At 42.3% G+C, this 21,402-nt stretch overlaps 1 protein-coding gene across 1 annotated transcript in view; it reads left to right on the plus strand.

Moving 5' to 3' along the window:
* LOC118401299 (cadherin-13-like) overlaps positions 1–21,402 on the plus strand; it is a 636,121-nt gene that overhangs the window by 38,277 nt on the left and 576,442 nt on the right. The gene's annotated exons all lie outside the window — the stretch shown is intronic.

The raw sequence follows: 21,402 nt of genomic DNA on the forward strand, positions 1-21,402 counted from the left end.
AAAAAAAAAAAAAAATATTGCATTAACCCTCCACCATAGAAAATAACATGTAAAGAAAAGAATAGAATCAATTTCCACACCAAACACTCAAACTCCAAAAACACCGAGAGAATTTTATCAATGTGAATTTAGCCCTAGAGTGTCATTGAGGCGCCATAAAACCAACAACGCGGAAATTAATGGTTTACTCTGAATGATATGAAGATAATACTTGGCAATGAGAAAACAAATAATAATTCACGCAAATGATATCAGGGTGTGCTTTAGATTAGATATTTCTTTATTGTCTGATTTTCACAGATATTTGCTTTACGTATAAGAAAATCCACTGCGATATGGTGAGAGACATGGTATAGGCAAGTCATAACATCAAATGTATACATTCATGAAAAAACAAAACAAGAATGAAAGCTTAAGGACTCTTACCCCTCCCTTCCACATTACATAGTTTTCCCTCCCATACCCAATGTTACACATCCCCTTAATGTCCAAGGTCCCTGAGCGTTGCACATCATGTTATTGCACAACCATATAGTTTTGATAGCCATTATTATTTTACACAGTAAAATGAGTGAATGTATCCCCATGTCCCTAATGTCCTCTTTATTTGTTTATAAGGGTCAGTATGTGTGGCACAAATTCATTTTATACCTGACCAGTTTTCACAGAGGGAGTCTGTAGCACTTGCTGGATGGCAGGAGCACAGCTATATTGGGGTTGTGCCGCAGAGCCCATATTGGGCTCAGATTTGTCATGTTTAAAATAATATATGTATATACTGTACCAGTCAACAGTTTGGACAGACCTACTCATTCCAGGGTTATTCTTTGTTTTTACTCTGTTCTGCATTGTAGAATAATAGTGAAGACATCAAAACTATGAAATAACACATATGGGATCATATAGTAACCAAAAAAGTGTTTAACAAATTAAAATATGTTTTTTATATTTGAGATTCATATGCTGAGCAATTGTTGGCTGCTTTTCCTTCTCTCTGCAGTCTAACTCATCTCAAACCATCTCAATTGGTTGAGGTCAGGTGATTGTGGAGGCCAGGTCATCTGATGCAGCATTCCATCACTCTCTTTCTTGGTCAAATAACCCTTACACAGCCTGGAGGTGTGTTGGGTCATTGTCCTGTTGAAAAACAAATGATAGCCCCACAAAGCGCAAACCAGATGGGATGGCGTATCGCTGCAGAATGCTGTGTTAGACATGCTGGTTAAGTGTGCCTTGAATTCTAAATAAATCACTGACCGTGTCACCAGCAAAGCACCCCCACACCTCCTCCATGTGTCATGGTGGGAACCCCAAATGCGGATATTATCCGTTCACCTACTCTGCGTCTCACAAAGACACAGCGGTTGGATCCAAAAATCTCAAATTTGGACTCATCATACATAACAAAGGACAGATTTCCACCGGTCTAATATCCATTGCTCATGTTTCTTGGCCCAAGCAACTCTCTTCTTATTGGTGTCCTTTAGTAGTAGGTGTCTTTGCAGCAATTTGACCATGAAGGCCTGATTCACGCAGTCTCCTCTGAACAGTTGATGTTGAGATGTGTCTGGTACTCGAACTATGTGAAGCATATATTTGGGCTACAATTTCTGAGGCTAGTAACTCTACTGAACTTATCCTCTGCAGAAGAGGTAACTCTGGGTCTTCCTTTCCTGTGGTGGTCCTCATGAGAGCCAGTTTCATCATAGTGCCTGAGGGGGTTCTTGACTGCCATTGAAGAAACATTCAAAGTTCTTGACATTTTCCGGATTGACTGACCATCATGTCTTAAAGTAATGATGGACTGTCGTTTCTCTGTGCTTATTTGAGCTGTTCTTGACCTTATAGGGCTGTCTTGTTATACCACCCCTACCTTGTCACATCACAACTGATTGGCTCAAACGCATTAAGCTGGAATGAAATGCCAAAAATGTACTTTTAACAAGGCACACCTGTTTATTGAAATGGATTTTAGGCGACTACCTCATGAAGCTGGTTGAGAAAATGTCAAGAGTGTGCAAAGCTATCATCAAGGCAAAGGGTGGATACTTCGATAAATCTCAAATATAAAATATTTGTAAGGGTTTTCTTCTGGTGAAAGAGAGGCGGACCAAAATGCAGCGTGGTGGTTATTCATGTTTTTAATAAAGACGACTATACATGAACAGACTATACAAAACAAGAAAAGTGAAAACCTAAACAGTCCTATCTGGTGCAAACACAGAGACAGGAACAATCACCCACAAAACCCAACACAAAACAGGCTACCTAAATATGGTTCCCAATCAGAGACAATGACTAACACCTGCCTCTGATTGAGAACCATATCAGGCCAAACATAGAAATAGACAAACCAGACACACAACATAGAATGCCCACCCAGCTCACGTCCTGACCAACACTAAAACAAGGAAAACACATACGAACGATGGACAGACCGTGACAATATTTCTAGATTTTTGCAGCACTTTTTTGGTTACTACATGATTCCATATGTGTTATTTCATAGTGTTGATATCTTCACTATTATTCTACAATGTAGAACATTGTAAAAAAAAAAAACCTTGAATGAGTAGGTGTGTCCAGACTTTTGACTGGTACTGTATATTTTTGTTGTTTCTCTGAAATACTACTAGCCACTTAGCAAACTTATTAAGTTGGCTTTAGGTTCCCAATCTCCCCCAACCTAATAACTACCTACAAAGTAGCCATTTCAGGCTATAAATCAAGTTAGAGTAGCTAGCTTGCCTAACTATTTTAGCTGGAATGCCTTTCAATCTTTTACCCAGATTTTAGCAGAGATGCAGAGAAGCACATTTAGTTTATAAAAATAAATAATGTTCAAGAGGTATGCCTAGGCATGCAGAAAAATATACATATTTTCACCTAGGATTGAGCATAATGATTATGGCTAGATTTCAAAAGATACAAATGCTAAATTCTCCAACTAACGGACAGGGGACCTAAACCCGATCCAGACCACCCCCAGTCATCCTCACGTACTTTGTGACCTCTCTGATTTTTGGGGTGCATGATGCCCTGCAGAGCATCATGTTGAGATGAGCACATTCCTATAAATGATTGAACTGATTCCTGTCTCCCATCTCATCATTATGGAATCGCACAGTGTATTACTAGCAGAGGCAAGTACATAGTCGAGCTAGCTAAGAGAAAGTTAGCAACGTCACGGATGGAAAAGCTGCAAAAGCTGCAAAATCTGGACCCCTACAAATCAGCCGGGCTAGACAATCTGGACCCTTTCTTTCTAAAATTATCTGCCGAAATTGTTGCCACCCCTATTACTAGCCTGTTCAACCTCTCTTTCGTGTCGTCTGAGATTCCCAAAGATTGGAAAGCAGCTGCGGTCATCCCCCTCTTCAAAGGGGGGGGACCCTCTTGACCCAAACTGCTACAGACCTATATCTAGGTCAAGTCAACAAACAGATTACCGACCATTTTGAATCTCACCATACATTCTCTGCTATGCAATCTGATTTCAGAGCTGGTCATGGGTGCACCTCGGCCACGCTCAAGGTCCTAAACGATATCTTAACCGCCATCGATAAGAAACATTACTGTGCAGCCGTATTCATTGATCTGGCCAAGGCTTTCGACTCTGTCAATCACAACATTCCTATTGGCAGACTCGACAGCCTTGGTTTCTCAAATGATTACCTCGCCTGGTTCACCAACTACTTCTCTGATAGAGTTCAGTGTGTCAAATCGGAGGGTCTGCTGTCCGGACCTTTGACAGTCTCTACGGGGGTGCCACAGGGTTCAATTCTTGGACCGACTCTCTTCTCTGTATACATCAATGAGGTCGCTATTGCTGCTGGTGAGTCTCTGATCCACCTCTACGCAGACGACACCATTCTGTATACTTCTGGCCCTTCTTTGGACACTGTGCTAACAACCCTCCAGGCAAGCTTCAATACCATACAACTCTCCTTCCGTGGCCTCCAATTGCTCTTAAATACAAGTAAAACTAAATGCATGCTCTTCAACCGATCGCTACCTGCACCTACCCGCCTGTCCAACATCACTACTCTGGACGGCTCTGACTTAGAATACGTGGACAACTACAAATACTTAGGTGTCTGGTTAGACTGTAAACTCTCCTTCCAGACCCATATCAAACATCTCCAATCGAAAGGTAAATCTAGAATTGGCTTCCTATTTCGCAACAAAGCATCCTTCACTCATGCTGCCAAACATACCCTTGTAAAACAGACCATCCTACCAATCCTCGACTTTGGCGATGTCATTTACAAAATAGCCTCCAATACCCTACTCAACAAATTGGATGCAGTCTATCACAGTGCAATCTGTTTTGTCACCAAAGCCCCATATACTACCCGCCATTGCGACCTGTACGCTCTCGTTGGCTGGCCCTCGCTTCATACTCGTCGCCAAACCCACTGGCTCCATGTCATCTACAAGACACTGCTAGGTAAAGTCCCCCCTTATCTCAGCTCGCTGGTCACCATAGCATCTCCCACCTGTAGCACACGCTCCAGTAGGTATATCTCTCTAGTCACCCCCAAAACCAATTCTTTCTTTGGCCGCCTCTCCTTCCAGTTCTCTGCTGCCAATGACTGGAACGAACTACAAAAATCTCTGAAACTGGAAACACTTATCTCCCTCACTAGCTTTAAGCACCAACTGTCAGAGCAGCTCACAGATTACTGCACCTGTACATAGCCCACCTGTAATTTAGCCCAAACAACTACCTCTTTCCCAACTGTATTTAATTCATTTATTTATTTTGCTCCTTTGCACCCCATAATTTTTATTTCTACTTTGCACATTCTTCCATTGCAAAACTACCATTCCAGTGTTTTACTTGCTATATTGTATTTACTTTGCCACCATGGCCTTTTTTGCCTTTACCTCCCTTCTCACCTCATTTGCTCACATTGTATATAGACTTGTTTATACTGTATTATTGACTGTCTGTTTGTTTCATTCCATGTGTAACTAACTCTGTGTCGTTGTATCTGTCGAACTGCTTTACTTTATCTTGGCCAGGTCGCAATTGTAAATGAGAACTTGTTCTCAACTTGCCTACCTGGTTAAATAAAGGTGAAATAAAAAATAAAATACAAAATGGCAGAAAAGGATTCAAGATGGACATCAGAGCAGGAAAACAACCTGATTAAAAAGTAAGGAGTAAAGGAAGGACATTTATTCAACTGTGAAGAAGAAATTAAAAATTGTGACTCACGTTAGTGAGTGAAGTGAATGAAGATCACGTGACAGAGGAAAATATTTCTGTGGTTGAGGACAATATTGAAGTGTGACAATTGGTACCCTTTTGAGGAAAAAACATGCCTGGAATTTTGGAAACATTCGACAGTTTGATAAAAGTATTACTGAACAGTATACTGAACAGTATTAATATTTTGTTCTTGCTAATGACATTAATCAGGGCAAAATTGTGCCTAAATTTTTTTGTGTAATGGTGTTAGACATTTAATTTGCTACGCAGCCTGCTACAGTCAGACAGTTCAGGTAATAAGACATATGGGGATATTCTGGAAATACTGAAAGGACAATTTTCACCAAAACCACTAGTTATTGCTAAAAGGTTTAGGTTCCACGGAGGAAATCAGGAAGAGGGAGAATCAGTGACAATGTTTGCAGCTGCGTTAAAGAAACTATCAGAGCACTGAGTTTAATGATGTTCTAAATTACACAATTAGAGACAGATTAGTATGTGGGCTACAAAATGAAGCTACACAAAAGAGACTATTTACTGAAAGTTATCTGATGATGGGAAAGGCCATTGAAGTCAGTGTGTCCATGGAACTAGCTGCTAAAAAGAGGCTCAGCAGTTGAGTTTCATCAGGGAAAGTGCACAGAGTTGCAACTGAAAATCAGAGACAGGGAAGTCGAACCACATGCTTCCGCTGTGGCAAGCGGGACATCAGGCTGGTGTAAAGACATGGATTGCCGAGCCTATGGTAAAAACGGCCACATCGAACGAGCCTGCAGAAACAAAAAGAGTTCAGAGAAAAGTCAGACTGAAAACAAGAGACATTCCAATGAAAGAAAAATAGACATGTTCACGCTGTTGAGCAAGACAACACTGAGATAAGTGACTCATCAGATGAGGAAGTTGCACTGAATATGTTGCTTGGGAACTGCATGGCAACTATGTCTCTCCTTTGCTTGAGGGGCAGCCAGTGCATATGGAGATTTCCACAGCGTAGCTGTATCTCTTGTCAGACACAGTCTACAAAAATAAACAAACACCTACCACTTCCGACCGTACACCTCGAGTTAAAGACTAACACAGGTGAATCTGTCGCTGTGAGAGGCATCACTGAGGCCTTAGTTCAGTTAAACAGATCATAGTTCAATTAAACAAAAGCTGCTCCTCTTTGTCTTGAAATGAGACTGTCCAGCACTACTCGTACGGTCGTGGTTGGAAAGAAATCACTGCATACAAGTTAAAGTATTGGATTCTTCACACCATACTAATCCCATTCCATTACCGTTTCAAGCTTTTTTTTAAATGAACACTGAGTTTCCCGAACATTAGGAACACCTTCCTAATATTGAGTTGCATCAAGGATCTCTCTGTACTTTGCCCTGTTCATCTTTCCCTCGATACTAACTAGTCTCCCAGTCCCTGCCTCTGAAGATCATCCCCACAGTTTGATGCTGCTACCACCATGCTTCCCCGTAGGCATGGTGCCAGGCTTCCTTCTGACGTGACGCTTGGCATTCAGGCCAAAGAGTTCAATCTTGGTTTCATCCAACTAGAGAATCTTGTTTCTCATGGTCTGAGAGTCCTTTCAGTGCCTTTTGGCAAACTCCAAGCGGGCTGTCATGTGCCTTTTACTGAGGAGTGGCTTGCGTCTGGCCACTCTGCCATAAAGGCCTGATTGGTAGAGTGCTGTAGAGATGGTTGTGGTTGCGGGTTCACTTGGCGCATCTAAAGCCTTTTCTTTTGGGGTGTTGCTATAGGCCACCAAGTGAGAACAGTCAGTGTCTAAATAATATGTGACATGCTTGATAGTGTATGTGATGTAAACAGAGAGATCTACTTACTTGGGGACCTGAATATTGACTGGTTTACATCAAGCTGTCTGCTCAAGCGGAAGCTTCTTACTGTAACCAGTGCCTGTAATCTGCTTCAGGTTATTAATCAACCTACCAGGTTGTTTACAAACACTACAGGAACAAGATCATCCACATGTATCAATCACATTTTTGTAGAACTTTGCTCTAAAGCTGTATCCTTACCCATTTAATGCAGTGATCACAATATAGTGGCTATTTCCAGGAAAAACAGCGTTCCAACAGCTGGCCCTAAAATAGTGTATAGAAATATTTTGCTGTGACTCATGTGGATGATGTAAAAAATATTTGTTTGTATTATGTGATTGAGGAGCATCCAGACACTGCACTTGGTACATTTATGAAATTGCTTCTTCCAATTATTGATAAACATGCACCTGTTAAGAATCTGACTGTTAGAACTGTTAAGGCTCCATGGATTGATGAGGAACTGAAAAACGGTATGGTTGAAAGAGATGGGGCGAAAAGAGTGGCTAATAAGTCTGGCTGCACATCTGACTTCCTGAAATTATGTGACTAAATTCAACAAAAAGAAGAATAAACTATATTATTAAGCCAAAATCAATTATATAAAGAATGGTACTTTACATGAAATTATGGTCAGAAAGACAAATTCAACTCCATCTTTCATCGAATCAGATGGCTTATTCATCACAAAACCATTTAATGTTGCCAATTATTTTTATGATTACTTCATTGGCAAAGTGGGCAAACTTGGGCAGTAAATTCCAACAATGAACAGTGAACCATCATATTCATGCATAAAAAAAACAAATAATGAAAGAAAGGCATTGCAAGTTTGAATTCTGTAAAGTTAGAGTGGGAGAAATGGAACATTTTTGTTATCGATCAATAATGACAAAACTTCTGGCATTGACAACTTAGATGGAAAGCTACTGAGGATGGTAGCTGACTCTATATCCACTCCTATCTGTCATATCTTTAATCTGAGCCAAGAGGAAAGTCTTTGTCCTCAGGCCTGGAGGGAAGCCAAAGTCATTCCGCTACCCAAGAGTGGTAAAGCAGCCTTTACTGGTTTTAACAGCAGATCTATAAGCTTGCTGCCAGCTCTTACCAAACTGTTGGAAAAAACTGTGTTTGACCAAATACAGTGATATTTCTCTGTAAACAAAATGAACAGACTTTCAGCATGCTTATAGAGAAGAGCACTCAATATGTACCGCACTGAAACAAATGACTGATGATTGGTTGAAAGAAATTGATAATCGGACGTTTGTGGGATCTGTACTGTTAGATTTCAGTGCAGCCTTTGATATTATTGACCATAACCTGTTGTTGAAAAATGCATGTGTTATGGCTTTTCAACCTCAGACAGCTCTGAATCCACGATATGGCAATCTAATTCAACTCAAAGGGTTTTCTTTAATGGAAGCTTCTCTAACACATGTAAAGTGTGGTCTACCGCAGGGCAGCTCTCTAGGACCTCTACTCTTTTCAATTGTTAACAATGACCTGCCACTGGCATGAAACAAAGCATCTGTGTCCATGTATGCTGATGATTCAACCAAATACACATCAGCAACAACAGCTAATGAAGTCACTGAAACTCTTAACAAAAGAGTTGCAGTCTGTTTTGGAATGAGTGGCCAAAAATAACTGGCCCTGAACATCGCTGACACTAAGAGCATTGTGTCTGGTAAAAATCATTTCCTAAGTTCTACACCTCAGCTGAATCTGGTAATGAATGGTGTGGCTGTTGAAGAAGTTGAGGAGACTAAATTACTTGGTGTAACCTTAGAATGTAAAGATTCAATGGTTGTAAAGATGGGGAGAGGTCTGTCTGTAATAAAGAGATGCTCTGCTTTTTTGACACCACACTCCAAAAAGCATGTTCTGCAGGCTCTAGTTTGGTCTAATCTTGTTTATTGTCCAGTCGTGTGGTCCAGTGCTGCAAGAAAATACCTAGTTATGCTGCAGCTGGCCCAGAACAGAGTGACACATCTTGCTCTTCATTGTATTCAGAGGGCTGATATAAATACTATGCATGCCAGTCTGTCTTGGCTAAGAGTTGAGGAGAGACTGACTGCATTACTTCTTCTTTTCATAAGAAACATTATGTTGAAAATCCCAAATTGTTTGCATAGTCAACTTATACACAGCTCTGACACACACACATTTTCCCCACCAGACATGCCACCAGATGTCTTTTCACAGTCCCCAAATCCAGAACAAATTCAAGAAAACGTACAGTATTATATAGAGCCATTCCCTGTCATATTGCTCAAATAAACAGAACGCCTGGTTTCAAAAAACAGATAAAGCAACAGCTCATGGCACAATGCCTCTCCCCAATTTGACCTAGATAGTTTGTGTATGTGTTGATATGTAGGCTACGTGTGCCTTTATTTATTTTTATGTAGTTCTGTCCTTGAGCTGTTCTTGTCTATTAATATTCTGTATTATGCCATGTTTCATGTTGTGTGTGAACCCCAGGAAGAGTAGCTGCTGCTTTTGCAACAGCTAATCGGGATCATAATAAAACACCAAAAGGTTGTCCTTCTGGAAGGTTCTCTCATCCCCACAGAGGAACTCTGGAGATCTGTCAGAGTGACCAGTGACCATTCTTGGTGTCACGCCCTGACCTTAGAGAGCCTGTTTATTTCTCTATTTGGTTAGGTCAGGGTATGATTTGGGTGGCAATTCTAGTTTTCTATTTCTTTGTTGGCCCGGTATGGTTCCCAATCAGAGGCAGCTGCCTATCGTTGTCTCTGATTGGGAATCATACTTAGGCAGCCTGTTTTCCAACTGAGTTTGTGGGATCTTGTCTTTGTATAGTTGCTGTTTAGCGCTACAGAACCTTACGTTCATGGTTTTTGGTGTCATTTGAAAATAAAGTAAAATGTACGCCTACCACGCTGCACCTTGGTCTCCTTCTAACGACGGACGTAACACTTGGTCACCTCCCTAATCAAGACGCTTCTCCCCCGATTGCTCAGTTTTGCCAGCCGGCAGCTCTAGGAAGAGTCTTGGTGGTTCCAAACTTTTTCCATTTAAGAATGATGGAGGCCACTGTGTTCTTGGATGCTGCAGAAATGTTTTGGTACTCTTCCCCAGATCTATGCCGCGACACAATCCTGTCTCGGAGCTCTACGGACAATTCCTTCGACCTCATGTCTTGGTTTTTGCTCTGGCATGCACTGTCAACTGTGGGACATTGTATTGACAGGTGTGTACCTTTCAAAGTCATGTCCAATCAACTGCATTTACCACAAGTGGACTCCAAGTTGTAGAAACATCTCAAGGATGATCAATGGAAACAGGATGCACCTGAGCTCAATTTGAGTCTCATAGCAAAGGTTCTGAATACTTATGTAAATAAGGTATTTCTGTATTTTATTTTCGCTTGGTTATTGTGTGTAGATTGACGAGGAATTTATTCAATTTTAGAATAAGGCTGTAATGTAACAAAATGTGGAAAACGGGAAGGGGTCTGAATAATTTCCAAATGCACTGTAAATATGTTGTTTCACATTCACCCTTTGAATGGCACACATACATAATCCATTTCTCAATTGTCTCAAGGCTTAAAAATCATTTAACATGTCACCTTCCCTTCATCTACATGGATTGAAATGGATTCAACAAATGACATCAATAAGGGATCATATCTTTCACCTGGATACATCTGGTCAGTCTATGTCATGGAAGAGCAGATGTTCATAATGTTTTGTATACTCAATGTGTAGGCTTATAACCTATACTGTAGGCCATTTATCTTTTAATTCAGTCATCTCTGTTTTCATTTGAAGTATCTTTGTATCCTTCACTTGTATGTAACAATTGCAAAGACATTGGCAACTTTATATTTGTGGTCAACTTCGTTGTGAAGTTATCTGCGGTGATGGAGAGACGGATAAACACAGATTTTTATGTTCAGCAGAGATATTTAACGATGCTCCTACGAAGGTTATAACGATGCTCCTACAAAGGTTATAACGCTGAACTTAGCCTTAAGATGCTTTTAGGAATCCAGGCCCAGAACTGTTACTGGGTGACACCCTGACTCAGTAGTCATCACCTAGGGGCTCACAGTCACCTTCTCAGGACAGCTGTTAATGATGGGGACAATTTAAGTAGGTGGGGAGCAGATGAGGTATGTTGGGGTTGTGCCGCAGAGCATCATGCAGATTTTATGTGTTGAGATGTGCACGTTCATATAAATTATTGAACTGATTCCTCTCCCTCGTCTCATCATTACTGAATTGTTTTAAAGACGTGGTTATGAAACCTACAAGACATAATTGACAGCATCATAGAGAGACTGATAATAACGGTAGAGGATGATGAAGAGGTTAGAGCACAACACAAAACCAGCTGCTACTCAGATTAAAAGTTAAATGAAAACAAAATGACTACATCACATCAGAGATGGAGACAGATGACAGGGTGATCAAACAAAATGATGGCAAACAACCCAACTCAAGTCCAATTCAGAGAAATATAATACACTCTCAGAAGAGTGAATCCCTCAGGATCCTGTCTGCATCTGGCTCTCCCTCTACCTACCCTCCCTGTCTCCATCTCTCCCTCTGTTCCTTTACTCTTCTGTATCACCTCAATCCATAACCTGCTGCTTCCGTCATTCATTGTTGTATCTTCTAGTGAGGCTGTCCACTGAATTGCAGCAAGTGCAGCTGACCATGGTGCTGGAGATGGCACACCTGTCCACTGTGCCGAGTACTGAGCACTTGTACTATGTGGTAGGTTGTACCATGGGGCGGCCCTTCAGCCAGACCTATGCCCATGACTCTCACGGTGACACAGTGCCCTAGTGATGGGCTCCAGTCCTAGCCCCACCCTTAGACCCAGTCCCAACCCAAGTCCCAGCCCCAACCTTAGACCCAGCCCCAACCCCAGTTCCAGCCCCACCCTTAGACCCAGTCCCAGCCTCACCCTTAGACCCAGTCCCAGCCCTACCCTTAGGCCCAGTCCAAGTTACACCCTTAGACCCAGCCCCAGCCCTCGCCCACTCCACACTGCCCTTTCCTATCTGAACAAAAGGAACACCTATGTGAGAATGCTGTTCATTGACTACAGCTCAGCGTTCAACACTGTACTGCTCAGCGTTCAACACTCTCCAAGCTCAGCAAGCTAAGGAGCCTGGAACTGAACACCTCCCTCTGCAATTAGATCCTGGACTTCCTGACTGGCCACACCTAAGTGGTGAGGGTAGGGGTAGCTGTCATTGTAAGTAAGAATTTGTTCTTAACTGACTTGAAAGTTAAATAAAGGTTCAATAAAACAATTAAAAAACACATCCACCCTCGACAGGGGGGCCCCTCAGGGCTGCGTGCGCAGTCCCCTTCTATACTCCCCGTTCAGCTTCAACTGTGTGGCCGCACACTCCAACACCGTCATTAAGTTTGCCAACTATACGGCGGTGGTAGGCCTGATCACCGATGACCATGAAACAGTATATAGGGAGAAGATCAGAGACCTGGCAGTGTGGTGCCAGGACAACAACCTCTCCATCAACATCAGCAAGACAAAGGAGCTGATCGTGGTCTACAGGAATCGGAGGGCCGAACACTCCCCCATTCACATCATCAGAACTGTAATATCGCAGGTCGAGAGCTTCAAGTTCCTCGGTGTCCACATCACTAAGGACCTATCATGGTCAAAACACACCAACATAGTCATGAAGAGGGCATTGACGTTCTTTATTATTTAAATGTTGTATCTATTATTTTGCACTGACTTGCAATGGCTCTATGAACACTCACTAGACTCTCCCACAAACTCACACATACTACACAGACACTCTAGCACACATACATTCACACGCACAATACATACGCTCACACACACATGCATATTAACGCAACACACTCACACAGACACATTTTCACACTCTTCACATACGCTGTTGTACAAATCAAATACATTTTATATTTGAGATTCTTCAAAGTAGCCACCCTTTGCCTTGATGACAGATTTGGACACTCTTGGCACACTCTCTTTTGCCAGCAGCATACCACTACTGGCTTGCTTGTTCCTAGATGGGAGACCAGATGCTGCTGGAAGTGGTGTTGGAGGGCCAGTAGGAGGCACTCTTTCCTCTGGTCTAAAAAATATCCCAATGCCCCAGGGCAATGATTAGGGACACTGCAGAGTGCTGGGATGTTAAATGGGTGTCCTGACTCTCTGAGGTCATTAAAGATCCCATGGTACTTATTGTAAGAGTAGGATGTTAACCCCAGTGTCCTGGCTAAATTCCCAATCTGTCCCTCAAACCGTCACCTAATAATCCCCAGTTTACGATTGGCTCATTCACCCCCCTCCTCTCCCCTGTAACTATTCCCCAGGTTGTTGCTGTAAATGAGAATGTGTTCTCAGTCAACTTACCTAGTAGAAAATTGGCATTCTCTCTGCACACTCTTGGCGTTCTCTCAACCAGCCTTACCTGGAATGCTTTTCCAACCGTCTTGAAGGTGTTCCCACATATGCTGAGCACTTGTTGGCTGCTTTTCCTTCCTAGAAAAATAAAGAAAAACCCTTGACTGAGTAGGTGTATCCAAACTTTTAACTGGTACTGTACATGTATATACTGTATTACCTCCATTACCTGAACTACCTCATACTCCTGCACATTGACTCAGTACTGGTACTCCTTGTATATAGTCTTGTTATTGTTTATTTTATTGTTACTATTTCCTTTTTTTATTTAGCTATTATTTGGCTTACTTTTTAACTCTGCATTATTCGGAAAGGGCTTGTAATTAAGCATTTCACTGTAAAATACCTGTTTTATTCTGCACAGGTGACCAATAAAATCTGATTTGATTTAGCCCAGGCTGCAGACCCATCCCCACCCCCAGTACCAGGCTCAGTACCAGCCACAGCCTAACTATGATATCCAGGGATTGAGTGTAATTATTCCCTTTGCTTTGTGGCTCGGATTTATTTATCTTAGTCCTGACAGATCAGAGCTCTCTGCCTCACAGCCACATCACTGAAGTATAAAGCAGCTGCATGTGGATGTGAGTGATGGAATGAATCATTGCTGAAGTGGAAGCAAGGAGCACAATAAGTGTGTCTAATGGAATGGGCCATTGTTGGTGCAGGTAAGGGCAATGTGTAGGGCTGTGAGGGGGGTTGTCAAGGGAGTCGGTCGTGGCTCTGAGGGCTGAGGGAGAGATTGGTATGCAGGGCTTTGATTAGCTGAGGGAAGGAAGGCCAGTGCTCTGCTTTGATGGATAACAGCCATGCATGATGCCAGGGCACAGTGAGAGTGGTGAGTAAGACTACCTAGAGAGGGTGAATTGAAACTCAGGTGCTGTTCTGGTAGAGACTCAACAACCAGGCTCCCTTAAACAAGGCATTCATTGCAATGCACCAAATCATCATTTAAAAAAAAAAATCTCTGAATAAAGACAGAGTGCATAATCTGAATTCTTCTCCTTGTTTCGCTGCAGGGCTTACTCAATTGGCTAATATCCTTGTCCTGGGGGATAGAATACGAGCACATGAGCAAGCCCTCAACTTATACACATAGAGTAGATGAGGAGTCAGAAGTCAGGTATGTGTCCATTCGGAGGAAGCCTTGATGGAGACAGCTTAGCTGTCAAACGTCTGTGAAATAAATTATTGCATCGGAGCCACTAGAGTGCAGCTTTTCCTTTTCTTTTCTAAGTGGCCCACACCACTAACCTTTACCAGCCCCACAGTGACCTACCTGGACACAGAGAGCCATGAAAACCCTCAGAGGAGAGAGAGAGACAGAGGCTGTCTGAGTCTCAGTGTATTTCTCTCTTTTCAACCCTCTCGTGCTGTTGTGCTACTGGCGTCTGCAGTCGGGCGGTGAGGTCAGGTCCATCCATCAGCGGCCAGGGGAAGAAGCTAAATTTGGCTCCTAATTGGCAGCAGGGAGCAGGCTTGAGTCAGGAGATGGCCCCTTCCCAGTTAGGCCTTAGTAAGCCAACACTCAGACCCTGGCTGGAAATAAAACCAGGCCTAATGCAGATGACACCTCAACCTGCCTGTGGTCAGTCAGGTCTGTTTTATCTCTGTGGGCGTGGTCCCTGTTCAAGAGTCAGGTCTGTTTCATCTCTCAGTGTGTGTTCCCTGGTTAGGAGTCAGGTCTGTTTTTATCTCTGTGGGCGTGGTCCTGTTCAGGAGTCAGGTCTGTTTTATCTCTGTGGGCATGGTCCCTGTTCAGGAGTCAGGTCTGTTTTATCTCTGTGGGCATGGTCCCTGTTCAGGAGTCAGGTCTAATTTATCTCTGTGTGCGTGATTCCTGGTCAGGAGTCAGGTCTTCCTTCCCACTTCTAGAACTACTGCAGGATGGGCCAGGATAGAGAAAAGTCTGTGATTGTGTTTGACGGATGAATTCAGCAACTCTGTGTGTGTGATGAAACATTCAGATCAACAGTGTAATGTTTTCCCATCCTGTAGTCTCGAGTCATGTTTTATCCAGCAGCTGAGGAGTTGTGCTTTGTGCACTGAGAGTTTAAAGCTCGGATATAGAAAAAATGCATGTTGCACACACACACACACACACACACACACACACACACACACACACACACACACACACACACACACACACACACACACACACACACACACACACACACACACACACACCTACTGAATGCACACATTCACACACATCTCTTCAGCTCCCTCACTGTGTGAATGCCAGATGTCCCTTATCTCCCCCATACTCTCCGTGTTAAGAATGCAGTGCCCAGGCAGACGTACAGAGCTGATCCGACTGTGTTCCTTTCAAGTGTTTAAATCCTGCAGCTCGCATCGCATGCCCAATCTCAGGGTACACTTCTACTCAATTTGTTGGCTGGAAGAATGCCCTAATTCAATTTAGATTGTTTAAGAAAGCAGAGGCAGGGTCTGGGACAAGTTTAGAAAGCACAGGAGATGGTGGACCAGTCAGCTTTGGTCAGCTATTAACACTAGCTCTTAGCATAACATATATGGTATGCTCATTCACCCTAGCTCATTCAGTTCACCCATCAGCTACTACAGACCTTTTTACTATCAGACCTTTTGTATCTCAGAAGCTCAACATGCTCTTGTGTGACACTGTTTGTGGATAACAGTTGCTTCTGTAGCATACAGTATGTATTTTTATGAAATAAAATGATGGATTTGAAAGCATGCTTTTATTATGCAAATGTATCAAAACTTGCATTGACAAACTCTCGCAAAATAAATGCAGGTCTTGTATTCCATGGATGCTATTAAAGTGGGTTCTCCTAAAATGCTGTCTTATTAATGGAAGCTCGTCTTTCTGTGGTAGTGACAGGGCTGAATCAATAATCACTACCTCTGGACACATAATGATAGTGCTGTATCACTGTATTCTCCTGTACCTTTCCTACTCACAATGAGCCATAACAGGAATGACTGTTTGCTTGGACAGGCCTGATGGATAGAACAATGACTGGTTTGGAGTGTTAGGAAGGAACTGCCTGGCCAATCATCACTCGTCTGCTAGTCACATTGGGGAGTAAGTGACCACTGACCACTCCTTTGTGTTACATACTGTATGTGTACATATCCATCTCCCTGTGGGGTCTGACCCTTTAGCAGGGGTCCAGAAAAGCACCTCCAAGGTCCATTGCCATCTCCAGATGGGCTACAGTACCACAACAGAGAGCATGTACAGGGCCATGGTGATATTTCCGTGCTTCCCCACCAACCAAGAGGAAACTGGTCCACCTGTCAGTATACACTGACATTTCCTGCCTGCTACATTGCCAGCCTGCTCCTCCTCCATTGTACCTGTGTATGTGTATGCAGCAGTTGGCAGACTGATGGCACTGCTATTTGAGACCATCACAGGGAGAGAGAGAATGGGACCTTTCGTCACCCTGACCGCTGGGGAGGCCGTCTGCTGTGGTTTTGTTTGCTGGTCTTTATCAGCCCAGTGCAGTGAGTGAGGAATGTCTTGTCTGTTGGACCCCGTCCAGCTTGCCATGGCGTATGGACATCAGCAGGAGCTGTCTCTCTGTCTGCTCAGGGCCCACTATGATATACTCCATGCATTCCATTCTTCACATAATCAAAGCCCTTAGCATTCCCATGTAGTCAGTCTAGCAACAGTGCCAGACTTAATGCATGCAAAATTATTTAGAAAGTTGTCAGGTGTGACTTTATGATTACAGTGCGATGGTATGCTATTTTTATTTTAATTTTTTATTTCACCTTTATTTAACCAGGTTGAGAACAAGTTCTCATTTACGACTGCGACCTGGCCAAGATAAAGCATAGCAGTGTGAACAGACAGCAACACAGAGTTACACATGGAGTAAACAATAAACAAGTCAATAACACAGTAGAAAAAAAATATATAAAACAAATTAAAATATATATATTAAAAAAATATTTAAAAAAATACTTTAACAAAAAAAGTGTCTATATACAATGTGTGCAAAAGGCATGAGGATGTAGGCGAATAATTACAATTTAGCAGACACTGGAGTGATAAATGATCTACCTGGTGTGCAAAAGAGCAGAAAAGTAAATAAATAAAAACAGTATGGGGATGAGGTAGGTAAATTGGGTGGGCTATTTAACGATGGACTATGTACAGCTGCAGCGATCGGTTAGCTGCTCAGATAGCAGATGTTTAAAGTTGGTGAGGGAGATAAAAGTCTCCAACTTCAACGTTTTTTGCAATTCGTTCCAGTCACAGGCAGCAGAGAACTGGAAGGAAAGGCGGCCAAATTAGGTGTTGGCTTTAGGGATGATCAGTGAGACACCTGCTGGAGCGCGTGCTACGGGTGGGTGTTGCCATCGTGACCAGTGAACTGAGATAAGGCGGAGCTTTACCTAGCATGGACTTGTAGATGGCCTGGAGCCAGTGGGTCTGGCGACTAAAATGTAGCGAGGGCCAGCCGACTAGAGCATACAGGTCGCAGTGGTGGGTGGTATAAGGTGCTTTAGTAACAAAACGGATGGCACTGTGATAAACTGCATCCAGTTTGCTGAGTAGAGTATTGAAAGCCATTTTGTAGATGACATCGCCAAAGTTGAGGATCGGTAGGATAGTCAATTTTACTAGGGTAAGTTTGATGGCATGAGTGAAGGAGGCTTTGTTGCGAAATAGAAAGTCAATTCTAGATTTGATTTTGGATTGGAGATGTTTGATATCAGTCTGGAAGGAGAGTTTACAGTCTAGCCTGACACCTAGGTACTTATAGATGTCCACATATTCTAGGTCGGAACCATCCAGGGTGGTGATGCTAGTCGGGCGTGAGGGTGCAGGCAGCAAACGGTTGAAAAACATGCATTTGGAGCAGTTGGAGGCCACGGATGGAGTGTTGTATGGCATTGAAGCTCGTTTGGAGGTTAGATAGCACAGTGTTCAAGGAAGGGCCAGAAGTATACAGAAGTTGCAGAGGTTATGCAGAGGTTGAGTGAGAGCAGGATCCAGTAATCAAATTAAATGTAGAATAGTCACACTGAGGGTGCAGCGTTTGGATCCTGCTCTCTGCAATAGTTAAATTACTGCTGAAAATCTGATTTTAGCTTTTGATTAGCTTTCTACATCAGCAGACAGATCATCACACAGCCCTTCTTGTACATATTTGAAATGTAAAGATTTAGGGCAGTGAGAAGGTGGTGATAGAAAAAAAAAAGATAATTTGTGTGTGTGTGTGATGGATTTTTCTTTTCCATTCCACATGTACATCAGCAGTCCCACATTGGTAGATGAGGTTGAGTCTTAACCATATGTTTAAAATTGGGCCGGTTGGTCTCCTGGACTCATATCCCCATTCAAATGCATTAAAGCTGAAAAGTGGGTTGTAGATCACGGCCTGACGTGTGAAGCTGTGACAGCCCTGCAGTTTGGGCAGTCTGGGAGAGGAGAGGAGACGACTGCTAGGTGACATGAGGACCTCAGCCACATTACACAGCCTATATCAGCTAACAGATGTGAAGGTCAACCACACGATTAATGTCCAATAATGGTAACTCTTTGCAAATGGTTTGTTTGATCGGAACAAGTGCCTTCATAACCATTCGTTATATTGGAACCATGTATGATGGATGATGCTCAATCATTATAAGCTTAACAAATAGCAATAGTGAGACCTAGATTTAACCGTCACACACAATGTGCTCCCGTTTGCCTGTGATCTTATACTGTAGTGCATCTCAGATGTGCTGTGCGTACGGTAGCTATTGATCAATCAAACCCTATAGCTCCATATTAGACATTAATATGGAATGGTGCTGCGGTTTGCTCAGCACCAACTGATTGCGGATCAGTGGGCAGCATCAGCCTGTGAAATTGAGTCAGGAATGGTTCTATAGGGCAGCAGGTTTTGGGGTTGAGGCTTATGTTAGGATGCTTAGAATAGGGGAAACTATGCGTTGGGAAATTTTAATTAAACCATTCCTCTTGGCTATAGTCGCCACTGTATGTCTCCTCTGTTGTGGGCTACACTCATTCCCCCCTCTCTGCCGAGCTACACCTTTATTATTCCTCCTGATAAATCACTGTTTATAAGGGCTGTTAAACAAGGTTATGTGTTTGTGTTTGCCTCTAAACAAGTACTTGAACATTCTCGGCAACATATCTAGTATGGACCACCACAGTAGTACAGTGTGTTGTGAGCACTTTAAAAGAAGACTGAAAGAGAATGAAATTTGTGTAAAGTGGGCCAGTGGTGCAGACTGGAGGGAAAGCATCAAATGGTAGGGAAATGAAAGAATGGGTGCCATCCCTTTATCACTGGACAATACAGCACAGAGAAAGTAGTCTGAGGGTCTCATGTGGGAGACATTCTGAATCTTGCTTTCCTTTTACTAATAAAGAGCGTTACATAATGGTTGCTTTATACACTAGCAAGGGAGGATGATACTGTAAATGACAAGGAGATTACAAGGAGATTTCTGGGAGCTCATTCAATAGACAGACAATAGAGCTCCACTTTTTGCCTGTAATCTACAAACCTTTTCCTGGAATCTACAGACAGTTGCCTGAAATCCGCATACTTTTTGCCTGGAATCCACAAACTTTTTGTCTAGAATCCACAAACTATTTCCTGGAATCCACAAACGTTTTGTCTGGAATCCACAGACTGTTTCCTGGAATCCACAAACTTTTTTGTCTGTAATCCACAGACTTTTGCCTGCAATCCAAATACTTTTTCAAGGTATCTTCAGACTTTTGCCTGGAATCCTTGACATTGAGAAATGTTTAGGACATTAGTCCTGGGCCAGAAGCATCTTAAAGCTAAGTTCATCATTAGAGCCATATGATTCTATAGTTCTAACGATGAACTTAGCCTTAAGATGCCTTTGGGAAATCGGGCCCTGGGCAATTCCACGGTAACAGAATGACGCTTTAAAAGTATTCCAAGCAAAAACCATTGTTTGCAAAGTTACAAATGTCCACAAAATATTTTACTAAAACACATTTATTCGAAGAACAGTGAATATCCACCTACCTTTCTCCCATGTCAAGCATCCATCCAAATTAAGTCATTCTATGTGTCCGCCTTTTGTCTTTATACATTTTTACATAGCCTATTCCATGATATGGGGTAATCCAATGGAAAACACTGCAGCTGTTGATTGTAGTGATCATTATTCATCACATAGGCTATATATAAACAATACACAACTTTAGGGTCTTTGATGCAAGGATTTTTGACGTAAACATAGGCTTCATAAGTATTCATACCCCTTTTTCCACATTTTGTTACAGCCTGAATTTGAAATTGAGATTTTATGTCACATACAATACCCCATAATGTCAAATAGGAATTATGTGATTATAAATTCAAGATGAAATGTCTTGAGTCAATAAGTATTCAACCCTGTTATTGTGGCAAGCCTAAATAAGTTCAGGAGAAAAAATGTGTTGAGCAGGGAATTTCAAACACAGATTCAACCACAAAGACCAGGGAGGTTTTCTAATGCCTCACAAAGAAGGGCACCTATTGGTAGATGGGTAAAAATAACAAAAGCAGACATTGAATATTCCTTTTGAGCATGGTGAAGTTATTAATTACACTTTGGAGGTTGTATCAATACACCCAGTCACTCTAAAGATATAGGCGTTATTCCTAACTCAGTTGCCGGAGATAAAGGAAAACACTCAGGGATTTCACAATGAGGCCAATCGTGACTTTAAAATGATTACAGAGTTTAATGGCTGTGATAGGAGAGCTTTGAGAATGGATCAACAACATTGTAGTTAGTCCACAATACTAGCCTTTTTAAAATTATTTTTATTTTACCTTTATTTAACCAGGCAAGTCAGGTAAGATCAAATTCTTATTTTCAATGACGGCCTGGGAACAGTGGGTTAACTGCCTG

The sequence above is a fragment of the Oncorhynchus keta genome, chromosome 22 (assembly GCF_023373465.1).
Source record: "Oncorhynchus keta strain PuntledgeMale-10-30-2019 chromosome 22, Oket_V2, whole genome shotgun sequence".
Lineage (NCBI taxonomy): Eukaryota > Metazoa > Chordata > Actinopteri > Salmoniformes > Salmonidae > Oncorhynchus > Oncorhynchus keta.